General features: G+C 34.4%; 1 protein-coding gene and 1 long non-coding RNA gene across 6 annotated transcripts in view; one reads left to right on the top strand and one right to left on the bottom strand.

Annotated features, from left to right (window-relative positions):
• Positions 1-13,942, top strand: part of LOC111504836 (uncharacterized) — a 1,217,253-nt gene that overhangs the window by 381,567 nt on the left and 821,744 nt on the right. The gene's annotated exons all lie outside the window — the stretch shown is intronic.
• Positions 3,197-3,840, bottom strand: LOC141485086 (uncharacterized). Its single transcript, XR_012467009.1, has 2 exons — positions 3,574-3,840; positions 3,197-3,465 (listed from the first exon to the last, which is right to left on the bottom strand). It is a non-coding gene; the product is annotated as an uncharacterized lncRNA (long non-coding RNA).

Here is a 13,942-nt window from a genome sequence, read left to right as displayed (position 1 = left end):
TCTGTTGAAATCTGTTCTTTCGTAAACCAGCTGTCGTCCCCCTTCGAATAACAACCCCTCAACTTTCTCAACTTGTACGAGTTAGGAAATAAGGGAACTTTATGTGCAATTTCTAGCAATAAACTACCATAGATAAGCAGATCAGTCAGTGCAGTCGAGGACTCAACTATTTTATCGAAAGATTGTTCATTTGGGATGGGTAAAATGTATGTCGAATTGAAGAGAATCCACCTCTACATTTTAGTTCTTATAGAAAAACTAAAATATGCAAAAGCACGTCGTACTTATTTTTGAAGAAAACATTTTGTGGGCTTGAAAAACTCATGAGGATTGTTTTTTATGCAACAACTTTTTTTTATAATGAAGGCACAATAATTGAACAGAATTATTGTACTGCATCATATGATTTCATTATGATTCCATTATGATTCATTTGAGACTTCATTTCACAAAATTAATTTTTAGTTTCATGCATGCTTTTCAGCTGAATCATTATTTCACGTATTTTATTTTCACTGATTCCCATTTCCACTATTTCTTGTAAGTTGCTTAATACCTGCCATATCAATTGTACTGTTCTACCCAACTTAGACTCAATTAGAACAGCTCACTTTCCAAATCACCCTATTGAATATAAATTTGGGAAATGAAACTTCTGATCCCAATTTTGGCCAATTTTGGCACGTTACCTGTATTGAGCTGATAAAAAAAAGAATCACTATAATAATTGAAATACTATTAATTTTCATCAAATATGTTTCAATACATCATCCAAATTGATGAATATCGTGAACTGATACAAAAGTGAGGAAAGTGATTTGATACTGACAGGTTGAATTTAGGAAAGTATGATGCCAATTTTTTTGGTACTTCTGGTTTACCCAAAAATAATATATTTTTTAATTTTTCCATTTTGAATGGGGACATTCTATATGCTACTTCCATCAATAGAAATCCAGAAAGAACAGAAATTATCACATCAGACGGAGTATATATTTGACAATTCTGCAACTTCTGGTATATTCTGTACAAAAACTTGAGAATTTGTGGAGTAGAATGGATCACGTGAAAATTTTTCACACACGAACTAGATGTAATACTATTTTCAATGCGCATTTGTATCTTCACAGGATTAGTGAATCGTGTTTTATATTCCATAGCTATGCTCATACCCGATTACTGAAATGCGCGTCAAAAATAATGTTTATTTCCGCCAGTCTAGTTGTCATAAATATATTTTGATAAAAGTTTCATGTTCCATTATTAAATATATATGTTGTTTTGATAAGGATTTCTTTCGAAATTCGTTAACAACGGCGGTGTATATTTGGTCACACCAGTCCTAAAACCCGTTTTCCTTCCAGCCCGAGTGCTACAGTGAGTTCGACTTACCTTCGGAGATTCCTTGGCAGGACTCACTCCATTCTGAAGTTAGCCGCATGTCTCTCTCAAACTTCACACTTTCATGAGTATTAGTTATTCTTTCTTCTGACCTCCCTGTAAATTTAGTTCAGGAGCGAGAGCTGCGGCGTACGCAGAATCTGTCTTAGGTGGGGGAACAAATCGCCCATGCCCAGGTTAGCAAAAATTTGCGCTCAAGTGATGATTCACCAAAACCAGAGGCAAAAAAGCCCTGCACAGTTGAATCTAAGGCATCGTCAGGTGTAACTGACGTGCAAAAACCCTCATATGGAAAGGTTGTCGTGGGTTTCAAGGTGGTAATCTTGCAACTTGACTATTCGACTACCTCATTAACAGATATTTTACTTTGTAGCAGGGAAGCCCATGATGCGAAATGGGGATTTACTCGAGCGTTATTGAGACATATTAGTTCGCAAAGCTAAGATGATAAGAAGAAAAAAATGTTATATAATATATACCTTTTCATCGGTGGGGAAAGCGGCTATAGATTATTAAATATGTAAAAAAATACTGTTGCATGGACATACTCGAGCGCGTCAGATATTGATACCATCAATGTCCTACGTATTTTAAATAATGTTGGTATGTTAATCTGATCGTTTGCATGATGTGGGTGGTTGTACATAAGGGTTAAAAAATGAAAGAAAAAAAATCAAATCGAGCGTGTCAGATTTTCTAGGGAGGTGTTAGGTGCAACAAAAAAGCTGTCATTCATTAATCTGACGATTTCGATTTGACGCAAACTCGCGGCCATTATTATAATGTGCAAAAAAAATTTGCCATTTTGAAATGCTCAAGCGCGTCAGATTGAGATATATATATGGTTCATCTTTATGTTTTAGACGTGATGTCTCATAATCCGACGATTATCTAGAGGGACTCGCTCAATCTGACAAAAACAATATTTTTTTAAATTTTTTTTTTTCAATTCATCGAACTCAATTCATTGAAAAGCTCAGAAGCTAGCATGCAAATAAATAAGTGTATGTTTTGTAAGTAGAATACTTGTATTTATAGGAAAATAATTTTGAAAAAATTCCCAAAAAAATTTAAATTTTTTATAATCAATTGATTGATTGTTAAAAAAAAGAAAAATGAAACTTTCTATGTTTTTAAACACTTTTATTTGTATCTAATGTTACTGCAGTTTCGTTCTATAAGGACATTTTCAAACTAATATATTGTATAAGTTTGTACATTGTATAAGTTTGAGAATGTCCTTATATATTGTAAAAGTTTGAAAATGTCCTCATAGGACGACACTGCAGTAACGTTAGTTACAACTAAAAGTGGTAAAAAACATAGACAGTTTAATTTCCTGTCCACGTAATAATGGCTACATCCATCAATTGATTGATTAATTAATCATCATCTTCATTTTCACCACGAACGAGTCTCTTTGATCAGCTGTGATGGCGTCATGGTAACAGAATTCAGAGTGGGGACGGAGTGAGAGAGTAATAGATAGAGAGAAAGTGAATAGAGAATACAGGAATAGAAAGTCGGAGAGAGAAATATAGGTATCACACAGCTGCACGCATTACACGACGAAAATTTGTTATTTCGGTTTGCAGAAATCGTCAGATTATATATTTTCCGTTATCCTTGAATTATTTCCTTCAAAATGAAAAAAAGTTAGCTACGCTCTAGAATGTCGAAATGACGTAATTTTTTTTACAACTTTACTGCCCTCCCCTTTCTTTACGTCATGTAACGGGATAATTATCTACTTAAAAATATATAGTTCAAAATATTGATAATGAAATCAACTTCATGAGGAAAAAAAAATATATTATTCCGTATTCATATAAAATAAACATTTTACATTCAACAATTACAACATTATTGGACATATCCCCCGGACATCATGATTTTCCGCGCCACTGGATGAATGTCAAAAATTAGGTGAGCCCATTATTTGTTTGGAATATATTCTTTCGTTTCGTATAGCCTTTCGTTATAGGATAAATTTGAGGTTGTAAGGATACAGGGAGCAGTTGACATAATTTGAGCTAGATTGTCCTCGGTTCTCGATGTGGATACCTGAAAGTAAATAACACTTCAAAATACATGTCCTACCAAGCCTAAATAACTAACTCTTACGGAAATAATTTTCTTTCTAATTGAAAATAACTATATTATTGTACCCACCTGTTAGCTGACCGTCCAGTTGTAGTTTAGTTCCATAATCCTTCAGATTGTTTTCGTTGTACCATTTAGGTTAGCTTATTAGTGGTTCTGTTGACCCAGTTTCAGAAAATAAGATTCATCAAGTTAGATTATTAGTCGCGATCTGTGAAACAGTTGTCATCATAGGGCTCGTAAGATAACGTTTCTCTGTTCGCTGATGGAGGGCGCGAGAGGTACCGTTTCACGATTATTTATAAAAATTCATGTCAAGACGTGTCGAAAAGGAAATTATTTTTACTGTTTTCTTGATTATTAGGTATATCAAATTAAATTCGGACTAAGTGTAGGTGAATAATTGACAGCTTGTTTAAATTAAACAATAGTGAACAAACATTATCAATTATCTTTCGCCATCTATGGGTCAGAGGGACTTAGAGGTTTTGTAATTGTAAATATACCTAAAAATTTTAGATGTCGATAGGTTTCAAATTATTGCCCTTTCTGTTTCACACACCTTTTCCGATAAATCAGTAATTTAACTTACCGACTTGGAAATGGATCGGAAGTCACGTATTTTACTCTTCACCGATTGGTTCACCCAACGCTGCTCATGACGTATAGGCATGCGCTTCAATAAGGAAACGTTTTTCAAAATAGGCTCTAACGGATATAATTTCCCACTAGACTCCAAATCTCAATTTCCGGCCTACTCAGGACGGGAAGGAGAAACAGATCGACTTGATTTGGTCATTTTTTCTTTTCGCTCCGTGTGTGTTCAGAAAGAACCATTTTGGAAAATCTGTCTATTAGACACCTCATAGAGGATTAATTTTCATAAGGTTTCATTTCAAGTGAAAAGGTGCCTGTTAGTTTCGTACTTATAGATATTGCTATTGTTTGTTTGTGGCCCTTTCACCCTGTTCAGGGATCAGAGAACCTCACGTGAGTACGCCATTTTTGTCAACCTTTTCTGTCCATTTGTGCTTTTTTGAGACGTTTTCTCATTTTCATTTTCTCCTATTATAGGGCGATCTACGTGTGATTAGTTCATAGACGATTTTGTTGAACCATTACGAGTTGGGAACTACTCAAATCAGTATTTTGGAAAAATACTGAAATCTATTTTGTGGAAACCGAATAAGAAATACTTGTCTTCAGTATTTCTCCAGATTTTATTGTAAATGAAACCCTTCTGAACTGGAAGGTAAGTTGCTCTAATTCAGACACCTAAAGTGTCTTGTGAGAAATATTTGTTATTTTCATTTGGTTTTTTTAGTATACGGTTACTAGACATTTGCCAATAAAAATATATAATATCATAGTAACGTTCTATTATAATTTATTTTATTTTTGTTATTGATTCTTCCGCTGGAAATCAGCGCATTAATTTTTACTTTCGATAATTTCAGTAGATTCTTGCCATGTTATCATATATATTAGAAAACTTTTGGTTTTTTATTGAAGGTGAAGAAAATAAAATATTACTTTTCATATCGATCACTGTTTTACGGTGTTGTCCCATTAATTTAAAGTCATTAAGGATGCTACTTTTGTATTATATACTTAGGATGATTTCAATAGAAATCAATGAGGATTTTTTTTTCTTTAAAGGGTTTTTTTGGGTACCGTTTTCCCGTAGAAAGTACTTATCTTGGCGGATTCTTTAGATTCAAGATTGTTTTTTTTTATATATTATTTACATTATCGTGATTGATAACTTACTGTTGATTATGTAAAGCGGAAATTAAGTCGTGTTTTGATCCAGTTAATTATTTTTTCGTGATACTGCGTCTGCGCTCTGGGCCCACAGCAAATGACTTCGGAATCGTTGTAAAATATTCTTGAAGGTGACTTACCTGCGGCTTCACTTCCTGCTCTTTGTGTATTTAATTTTGATTTATACGTAGCTGGCTCTATTTTTTTTTATTGAGAAGTTCAAGGTAACTAGTAAGGAAACTTAGAAAGGTATCAACTCCGTTTGGCTTTAAGTATTGATTTGAATTTGTTTAAAACACATCGATCAAATCCATGGATGCTTAAAGTTTTTTTTAACCTGTGCTATTTTTGTTTTTTTTTCCTCGCAAAGTAATTGAATTTTAAATACCCAAGTATTAAGATCATTCTGTACAATTTATTTTCACGTTATCAATATACTGATCTATTGGAATGGTGGCTGGTCAATTTTATTTCTTTTCTCTTGGTAAGTTGGAGAATTGGTAAAGATATTAGTGAAATCTATTGGCATTTCAACTTACCTGGCGCCCAAAAAAAAAATATAATACACAACATCTGTAAACTCACTCCCGTCTCCTCTGTAGTGAACCGGTATGCCTTGACTGTCATCGTGACAGCCCGCCAATCGCAACTTCAAGTATTGAGGTTACAGTCACTCTCAAATTGTCAGATTACTGGAATATACACTTTTTAGCAGGTAGTTAACTCACCCTACCTCAATCTGACGCGCTCGAGAATTTCCGATAATCAATTTTTTTTTACTAATCTGATCCTTTAACCCTCACAGGCGGCCTTATATACCGTGATCATATTTGGTGGAGGTACTTAACCGGGTACAAGGAATCCCCCTGTATATTATTCTGCCGCGCTTCAATAAATCCCGAAATCCCCGCTTGGGCTCCCCTATTATTGTGCCTGCCCCACTGGGGACCGAATCAGGTCTTAAGAGTTCGGCAGAGCCGTACTCTTACCATCTTACCTGAAAGACCACTCACCATACAAACTAATCGGCTTCGTTAAGAAGCTGGGTTTATTTGTCCGAGTATGAATAGTTGTGGGCCACAATAAACCCTTGCGGGTTGCGGTGGATGGTCTTGGATCTTACCTAAATTAACCTATTTATTTCTTTTGGTGTCTGCGCCTGAGAATGTTCGGCGCGGTCTAACCCCACTTTAAGGACGTTGCTGAGCTTCCGGTACAATAAGATGTCGGACGGCCTGTTGTCGTGTTCAGAGTGGGTCAAATTGGAAAGTTTTGAAGGAAAACTCCTGTTTTCAAAGTGGTTGAATGAAAACTAATGGCTGCGTCTAAAGGTCAAACTCAATGGTGAAAACCACATATCGATATCTATCACAGTTTCTGAGTTACAGTATGTTTTTCGAATATGTGCATTTTCGAAAAGTTTCTGTAAATTTTTTCCTGACAAAAATTTTTTGTTTCTAGGAAAACATTTCCAAAGCATCTATCGAAAACAAGTTTTCAACACCAGAAAAAAAAATCACGATCTCTCGACGCGCGTTTCGCTAACCAAGTTAGCATACTCAGGAGAACATTATGACCAGTCATAAGGATCTCCTGAGGGCGCTACTACTGAGGGACCGGGATTTTTTTCTGGTATTGGTGTTTGCAATAGAGTAATTTCCAAATCTTTTTTTTATATAGAATTCAGTGGTGTTTACAAATTTATATTTACCTATCTAAAAATTTAGCACACTTGCTGTCTTGCTAGAGTCATCTTCGAAAGACAGAGCTTTCAGGTTTCCTCATGATGACTTCAAAACGCACACTTTGATCAAGTAGGCTTTGGACGATGCGGCTATAAAAAATAATGCAAATCTTCACTGATTGCTGTCAAATTTTGATTCAAGTAGTGACAAATCTTTTCAATTAATGGTTTTTGTTCAATTATCAAAAACATTCGCAATGGAATATAAAAATTATGATAAATGGGATATAATAGTCTGGGGAAAGTGTAGAAGCAGCAAGCAATCTGTATCACGAGAGGTATCCAGAGGAAAGACAACTTTCCAGAGACATTTTCGCAAGATTGCCATACGACATGATCGATGATGGTCAATTTGAAAAAAAAGGCCAAATTTATATGAATCAAATAGGGATAAGGGGTTGGAAGAAACCATCGTTTAAAGAGCTGGTAAAAATAATTCCAAAACGTCAACGCAAATTTTCAAAATATCAACAAGCCTACCAAGAACTAACGTTAGGAGGATTTTGAAAAAATCACAAATTCAAGCCATATAGGACCAGGAGAGTATCAACTCAAACTCAATGAACGCCGCATAGTATTTTGCCAGTAGTTTCTGCAAATTTGCAACCATATTGTGGAGCAGAGAAGTCAAGGAAGTTTTGGATTTAGTGCGTGTAGAAATGTTTTCAGCGGTAGAATTATCGGACTCTCCTTTTATGATGGCACTCTCACATCTCAGAAGTATTTAGACATTTTAAGGTATAATATTGAACCCCTTGTTGATGAATTGCCACTAATGAAGATCGGAAAAATATATTTTCAAGAATGCGAGGCTTCGCCTCTCAACACCGTTGGCCGGCCAAGTCACCGGAACTAACGCCTATGGGCTTACATCTCTGAGGAAAATATTATTTTTGAATTGCCGATCCACTCTAGATACGAATTGGAAGCGGCAGTGATGCAAAGTTGTGCATGGACATTATTCTATAGGAAGATTGAGCTCCTTTCCATTTCGCAGTTGCTGTGAGGACTTATTTGACTACTATTCATGCAGGACGATAGATCGGGCGTCAAAGATCTGTGGAATGGCCTCCAAGATCTCCAGATCTAAATTCTTCAGATTCATTCTTATGGTGTTACCCAAAATCTAATTCAGGAGTTGCGTGCTCGGGTTACGGAAGTGTGTGCAACGATTACTCGCAATTCTTTGCAAAGCCCTTCCGTCAGGGCTGAAATTAAAAAGGGACTCTGTTTTTGCCAGGAGGTCAATGGGAAACATTTTAACATTTACTGTAATGACAGAAAAAGTTTGTATTAGTTTATTTGCCTTCCTGTTTGTCGTGCAATTCTTCACACGGTTGAATAGAGATAAATACCCCCTTCCAAAAGATCTATCAATCATTACCACACGCTATTCAAATTTTTCGACAGGGTTGCTCCCCTCCAATCAGGGATGAAATATGGAGTGAACTATTCATACAAAAATGTACACTGTAGAAATAAAAAATCAACACGTGCCTCGGCGATTTTTCTAACAGTCCAGTAACGAGTTAGATACGGGGATAACACTTATTATGCGCACTGTATAATTTATTTAATTGTCAGCGAACCTCCAAAATGGCATATTTCAGATTTGGCAACATCATATTGCCTAACCAGACTGAAATAACAAAAAAATCAAACGAACTGTAAAATGGAATTATATAATATAGATTTTTGTTATTATAATCTCCGAAAATATCAACGAAATCTTCCGTTACTACCACCATGTGTATAATGTTTCTGTTTTAACGTGATTGATGTTTTCTTTCTGATTTTAATAAGATTCGAACTAACACAGTTACTCTCCGAACACGATTTCAGTTATTATAGTGGCTTGGCGATTTTTCAATATTCGCATCATTTACAACAATTAAGGTTCTATTCTTAGCACGAATTCATAAAGAATGCTGTCAACAATGTTTTTTCCTAGGGAAACCCAACTTTGAATTTATGATCCACTTATTTTCTACTTCTCCCATTGTTCCTGTGTATTTTCCAATTCGTATATACTTTAATCTTGAGCTGGCCTATAATAATGATATGTCTCGTGGAAAATAGATCTCACCAAAATATTTATTACGTAGCTTGGTGGCAAGTATTATTCAGTTTTAAGTAATTTATGTCTTTCATCCAGCGATTCAGCTGTTTAAACCATTCCCCTGGCAAAATTGTGTTATTTTCATAAATCTTTGCGATCTCGCTAGTTAAGTATCAGTTTTATTCTTCAGAACATATCGTTCAACTGGAAAATCAGGAAAAACTTTTTTATTTTATTCTTAAAAATAGAATTATTCAAACGACCAAAGGTTCAAGTGGCACAACATTTTTTTGAGTTTTTATCGACCTTCTTTGTGAAAATTCTCAAAAAAAGCTCTTCACAAAACCTCTTTCAAAATTTATTTCCTCCTTAGAGTTCATATACAAGGTGACTCAACAAGATACCCTCGGCCCATTGCTATCAAAGGAAACAATTTCACGAACTACTCATTTTTCGCGGTCATATCGATAAATACTATCTTTCAACATTATTTTCTCGCATACTTGGTGATTCAGCCGAGCGTGGCTAACCAAAATTATATTTTTTTAATAGAACACCCAGTACACGAATACATGATTCGATTTTTTTTATGCTCTCTAAGGAATTTTTGTTATCGAATTTCCATTGCGGCATTGCCAATTTTTTTCAGAAAAACCTATTTTGCCGATGATATTTTTTCAAATCACCACCCGAATGTCTACAGCAATGGGCTTGTTTCATGAGTTTTGGTTTATACTTCACTTGATTTAAATTTCGAATTGAAAAACAGTGCACTTTGTTTCAGCTCTCTAAGTACCGTAGTTTTTCCGTAATTAATTATTAAAAATCGAATGTGGTAGGAAGGTGACGTCACGGCCCTATTCCCGCTTCTCGTTCAATTGACCAATAGGAACAATAGAAATAATCAACATTGCCAAATCGTAAAATTTACCTATAATTATCAATTTAATTATGGAAGTGTATATGAACCCTTTAACGTTTGAATTAATGAAAAATTGTCCATTTGGAATAAAATGTACCTTGAAAATTATGTTTGGAAATGAGTTATATATCTAAAATCAGTACACAAAGTCGAAAGATCACAAAATATTTGCCTAAACTATGATTTTATGGATTATTTAATATATACAGTTATGAAAATCAAAAAATATAGCAAACTGGATTTCAAATATTCAAATTATTCTACAATCCTCAATCTATTATCTGCAATTTATTATAAAAAACAAAACACACTTACCTCTTTCTAATATTGCTACTAAATTCAAGCGTTATAGGCTCGCTTGGCTAATCTGTTGAATCTTCCAAAAGTTGAGTGGAAGTTTGGATAAGGTCAAGGAGAGACAGAATTGCTTGTACTCGAACTGATCCAACAAAAGCTTCCGAGGTAATACCATTATTCATATGATAAAATTTAAGCATTTGATTTTTTTGCAAAAATATTAATTCATTTTGTTTCATACTTCCAGCACAAGAATGCACCATATTAATATTCAAATATATATCTACAACATTTTCAGAACAAACACCAACTAAACTCGATGAAAAAACGCATTGTTCCTACGCGAGCTGTCAGCTAAGAAAAAGTTGAAACTCAATGTTGCAAAAACAAGCAGAATGCATCCGATATGTGATACATTTTCAATGCCGAATGAACCAATAAATTGTAATATGGGAACCCCATTTTCCTGAGAAAATGAACAACCAATTGAAATTTTCTGTAATTATTCATCAATTTCTTTTAAGAATGAAGCCAGGAAACAAATAAATATACAATAATAACATCGCTCGAATCCACGAATTATGCATAAAAATGGACAATAATTTTTGCCTTAACAACTGATATAGTACAAGATATATCTAAATATGATTCTTAATGGTTTTTGAATGGTCATGAACCCCAATTATGTATTCATGCCACCCACCAAAAATAAGAAATTCAACGTTACTGGTATATTAGCCATATCGTCATCCAGTCAGCTAAAGTCCACACATGATTTAGTATTTTTGTTAAAATAATTTCAAAATGAATGTTGAGCCTAGTTTTGTTAAAGCTGACTCTGACAACTTACCAAGAGTCGACTTTGAAGTAATCGATGAATTTTACTTGAAAAATTCACAATACTTTGGTACCGAAATGAAAAATGAAAAATTGAAACGGTAGATGGTATATTTAGTAGGTCCCTTTATTTATAAGACATTCATTTCAGATTTTGTATTTTATCGAATGATAAAAGTTTTGATTTAACTTTCAGTTTAGCTCGGCCAAGGTAGTAATGGTAAAATACAATCCAAAAATAACCTGAAAAATATTTTTCGGAATGTAATCTAATGACACGAAATATGCAGCTAAATATGCACCTGCTGAGACCTACCCTTTACAAAAACACGTTCTTTAATAAGATCATTGTAACAGTTGTATTCACACCGAGTTGACAACAATAACAACAAAAAAGGTGTCTGTCAAATTGGATCATCTATCTGTGATTGGATATTAAAAACCAATATACTTGGCAACTCCGCTCTAGGCACGATCAATTTGATAGGTCAACAGACACTCGACCAATTTAAATTTTTTCGTTTCGAATTGTTCTTTTTTCTGCAAATATAAAGAGATCTTGGGACCGATTAGGCTTGATAAGTATAATTTACTCCTAACTCGATTAGTCTATAAGCAATCCAGTATCATTTTCCATAGCATCAAACAAGCCCATTGAGTGCTGAAAATAATATATAGGGTGCTCGGTGAAACCGGTCAGTTTTCATTCATTTACAAACAGACATAATTCAACTTTTTCGAATGGAACACCCTGTATTTTTTCATTTGTATGAAATGTTTCAACATTTCAGTACATTTTTTATCGGATGTATACTACTATATGAACAACTGATATTTTACAAATTATACCAAGTTTTAGTAATTGTTGTAACCACAAAAAATTTATTTTCTCACGTTCACTTTCTGGAATTTGTGTTTCGAATATTCAAAGTGATCACTAGTATATTAGCATTTTTCATATCATCTTGTGATAGTTATCAGTGGTTTCAACGGTAAGAAATGTGTAAAAAAACCTAAATAATATTTATACTACTTTTTTCTTCAAAAAGCCAGTTATCCATTATTGAAATAAAAAAATATACCTCGGAATTTGTCAATAACAACATGTGTTGAAGTTTCTTTGCCAAGTAGAATTATTTTCCTTATGAAATTTGTATCGGAAAATATGGTGCAAATGATTTATGCTTTGCATCTAGGATTCACAAAGAAAAGTTCCCCGAAAATAGAAAACCTGATGGAAAGGCATTTCAGGCTTTGAAAACAAGATTTGAAAGAACTGGTTACGTCAATCACGATGAGTTCGAACGTGTCTGCCTTGTGACAAATAAAGAGAGGACAATTCGAAATGCTCTCCACCTTGTTGAGGATCCCAATGTGAGTACCCGAGACCTGAGCAGGGAATTAGCATTTTCTCAAACCAGCGTATCTTGAATGATACAAGCAAGCAAATTTCATCCTCAACACCTGCAATTGATGCAAGAGTTAAGAAGACGAGATTTAAAAAAACATATTCAATTTTTCCGATGGGGCTCAGAAAAGATCAATCAGGAAAATTATTTTTTCGATTTCGTGTAATTTTCTGATGAAGCTACTTTTCATAAAATGGAACTGTGAATCGGTATGACATGCATTATTATGCAACGGAAAACCCCCTTTTCTTGGTTGTCTGAACCATCAACAGTGTTGGTCACTGAATGTTTAGGGTGGAATTTCCGGAAAGACAATTATCGGTCCGTAATTTCTGGATGGGCATCTCACTAGAGGAAAATATGTAAGATTTCTTCGGCATTAGTTATCGAATTTATTGGACGGGGTTCCATTTGAAACAAGACTCAGAATGTGGCTACAACAAGATGGTGCACCACCACATTTCAAAACTGAGGTACGGCAATACCTCAAAGATCATTCCAATCAAAAAGGATAGGTAGGGGTGGGCCTGTGGCGTGGCGACCCAGGTCAACTGACATGACCAAAATGTATTTTTTATGCAGGTACATCAGATGTATTGCCTACCAAACTCCTGTAACATCTATAGAAGACATGAAACGAAGAATTACTCGAACTGTCAGAGAAATCCCAGAGTATATGCTAGAACATGTAGGGAAAGTTGAGATTTCCGCAATTATAATAGTGATGTTTACTAGCTATTTTTAAAAAAATCACTCAATCGCTGTAGACATGCGGGTGGTGAATTGTCTGCAAAAATGATATTTCTGGAATAACTTGGCAATGTCGCAATGGAAATTCAAAAACAAAAATTTTTAGAGAGCTTGAAAAATATTGAATCAAATACTGGGTATTATATTTGAAACAATATAACTTTTATTGAACCTGCTCGGCCGAATCACCCAGTTTGCAGGAAAATAATGTTCAAAGATAATATTTATCGTTATAACAGTGAAAAAATTAAGCAATTAAAAAAAATGTTTTCCATGATAGTAATAGACCGAGGGAATTTTGTAGAATCAACCTGTATATTTTTGTTTTGATTTGATGACTGCTTTGGCTTTCAGTGCGTTATCGTCAGAAAGTTCATATATATGATGCATATTTGCCAAATCATATAATGGACTTGCACATAATTGATGTATAAAGAATGCCTCAGCGCTAAGTTTCTCATTGCAAAATTATAATATATACAATATTTTTTGTTGAAAATTCTGCACCTTTTAGTTCGAAAGTCAAGACTTTCACGACATATCTTCGTATGATCCATGTACTCATTATAAGAATACCTCGAACCGAAGAAGTTCCAACTAATTTTTCAAAATGACTATCTAATAATTCTTTCATTATAGAATACCGTTCATCAAGA

This window comes from Leptinotarsa decemlineata, unplaced genomic scaffold, assembly GCF_025532065.1.
Source record: "Leptinotarsa decemlineata unplaced genomic scaffold, Ldec_3_MD MMD2_tig00026307_RagTag_RagTag, whole genome shotgun sequence".
Classification (NCBI taxonomy): Eukaryota; Metazoa; Arthropoda; class Insecta; order Coleoptera; family Chrysomelidae; genus Leptinotarsa; species Leptinotarsa decemlineata.
The sequence above is the reverse complement of the archived record's forward strand: the minus strand, read 5'-3'. Positions and strand labels throughout refer to the sequence as shown.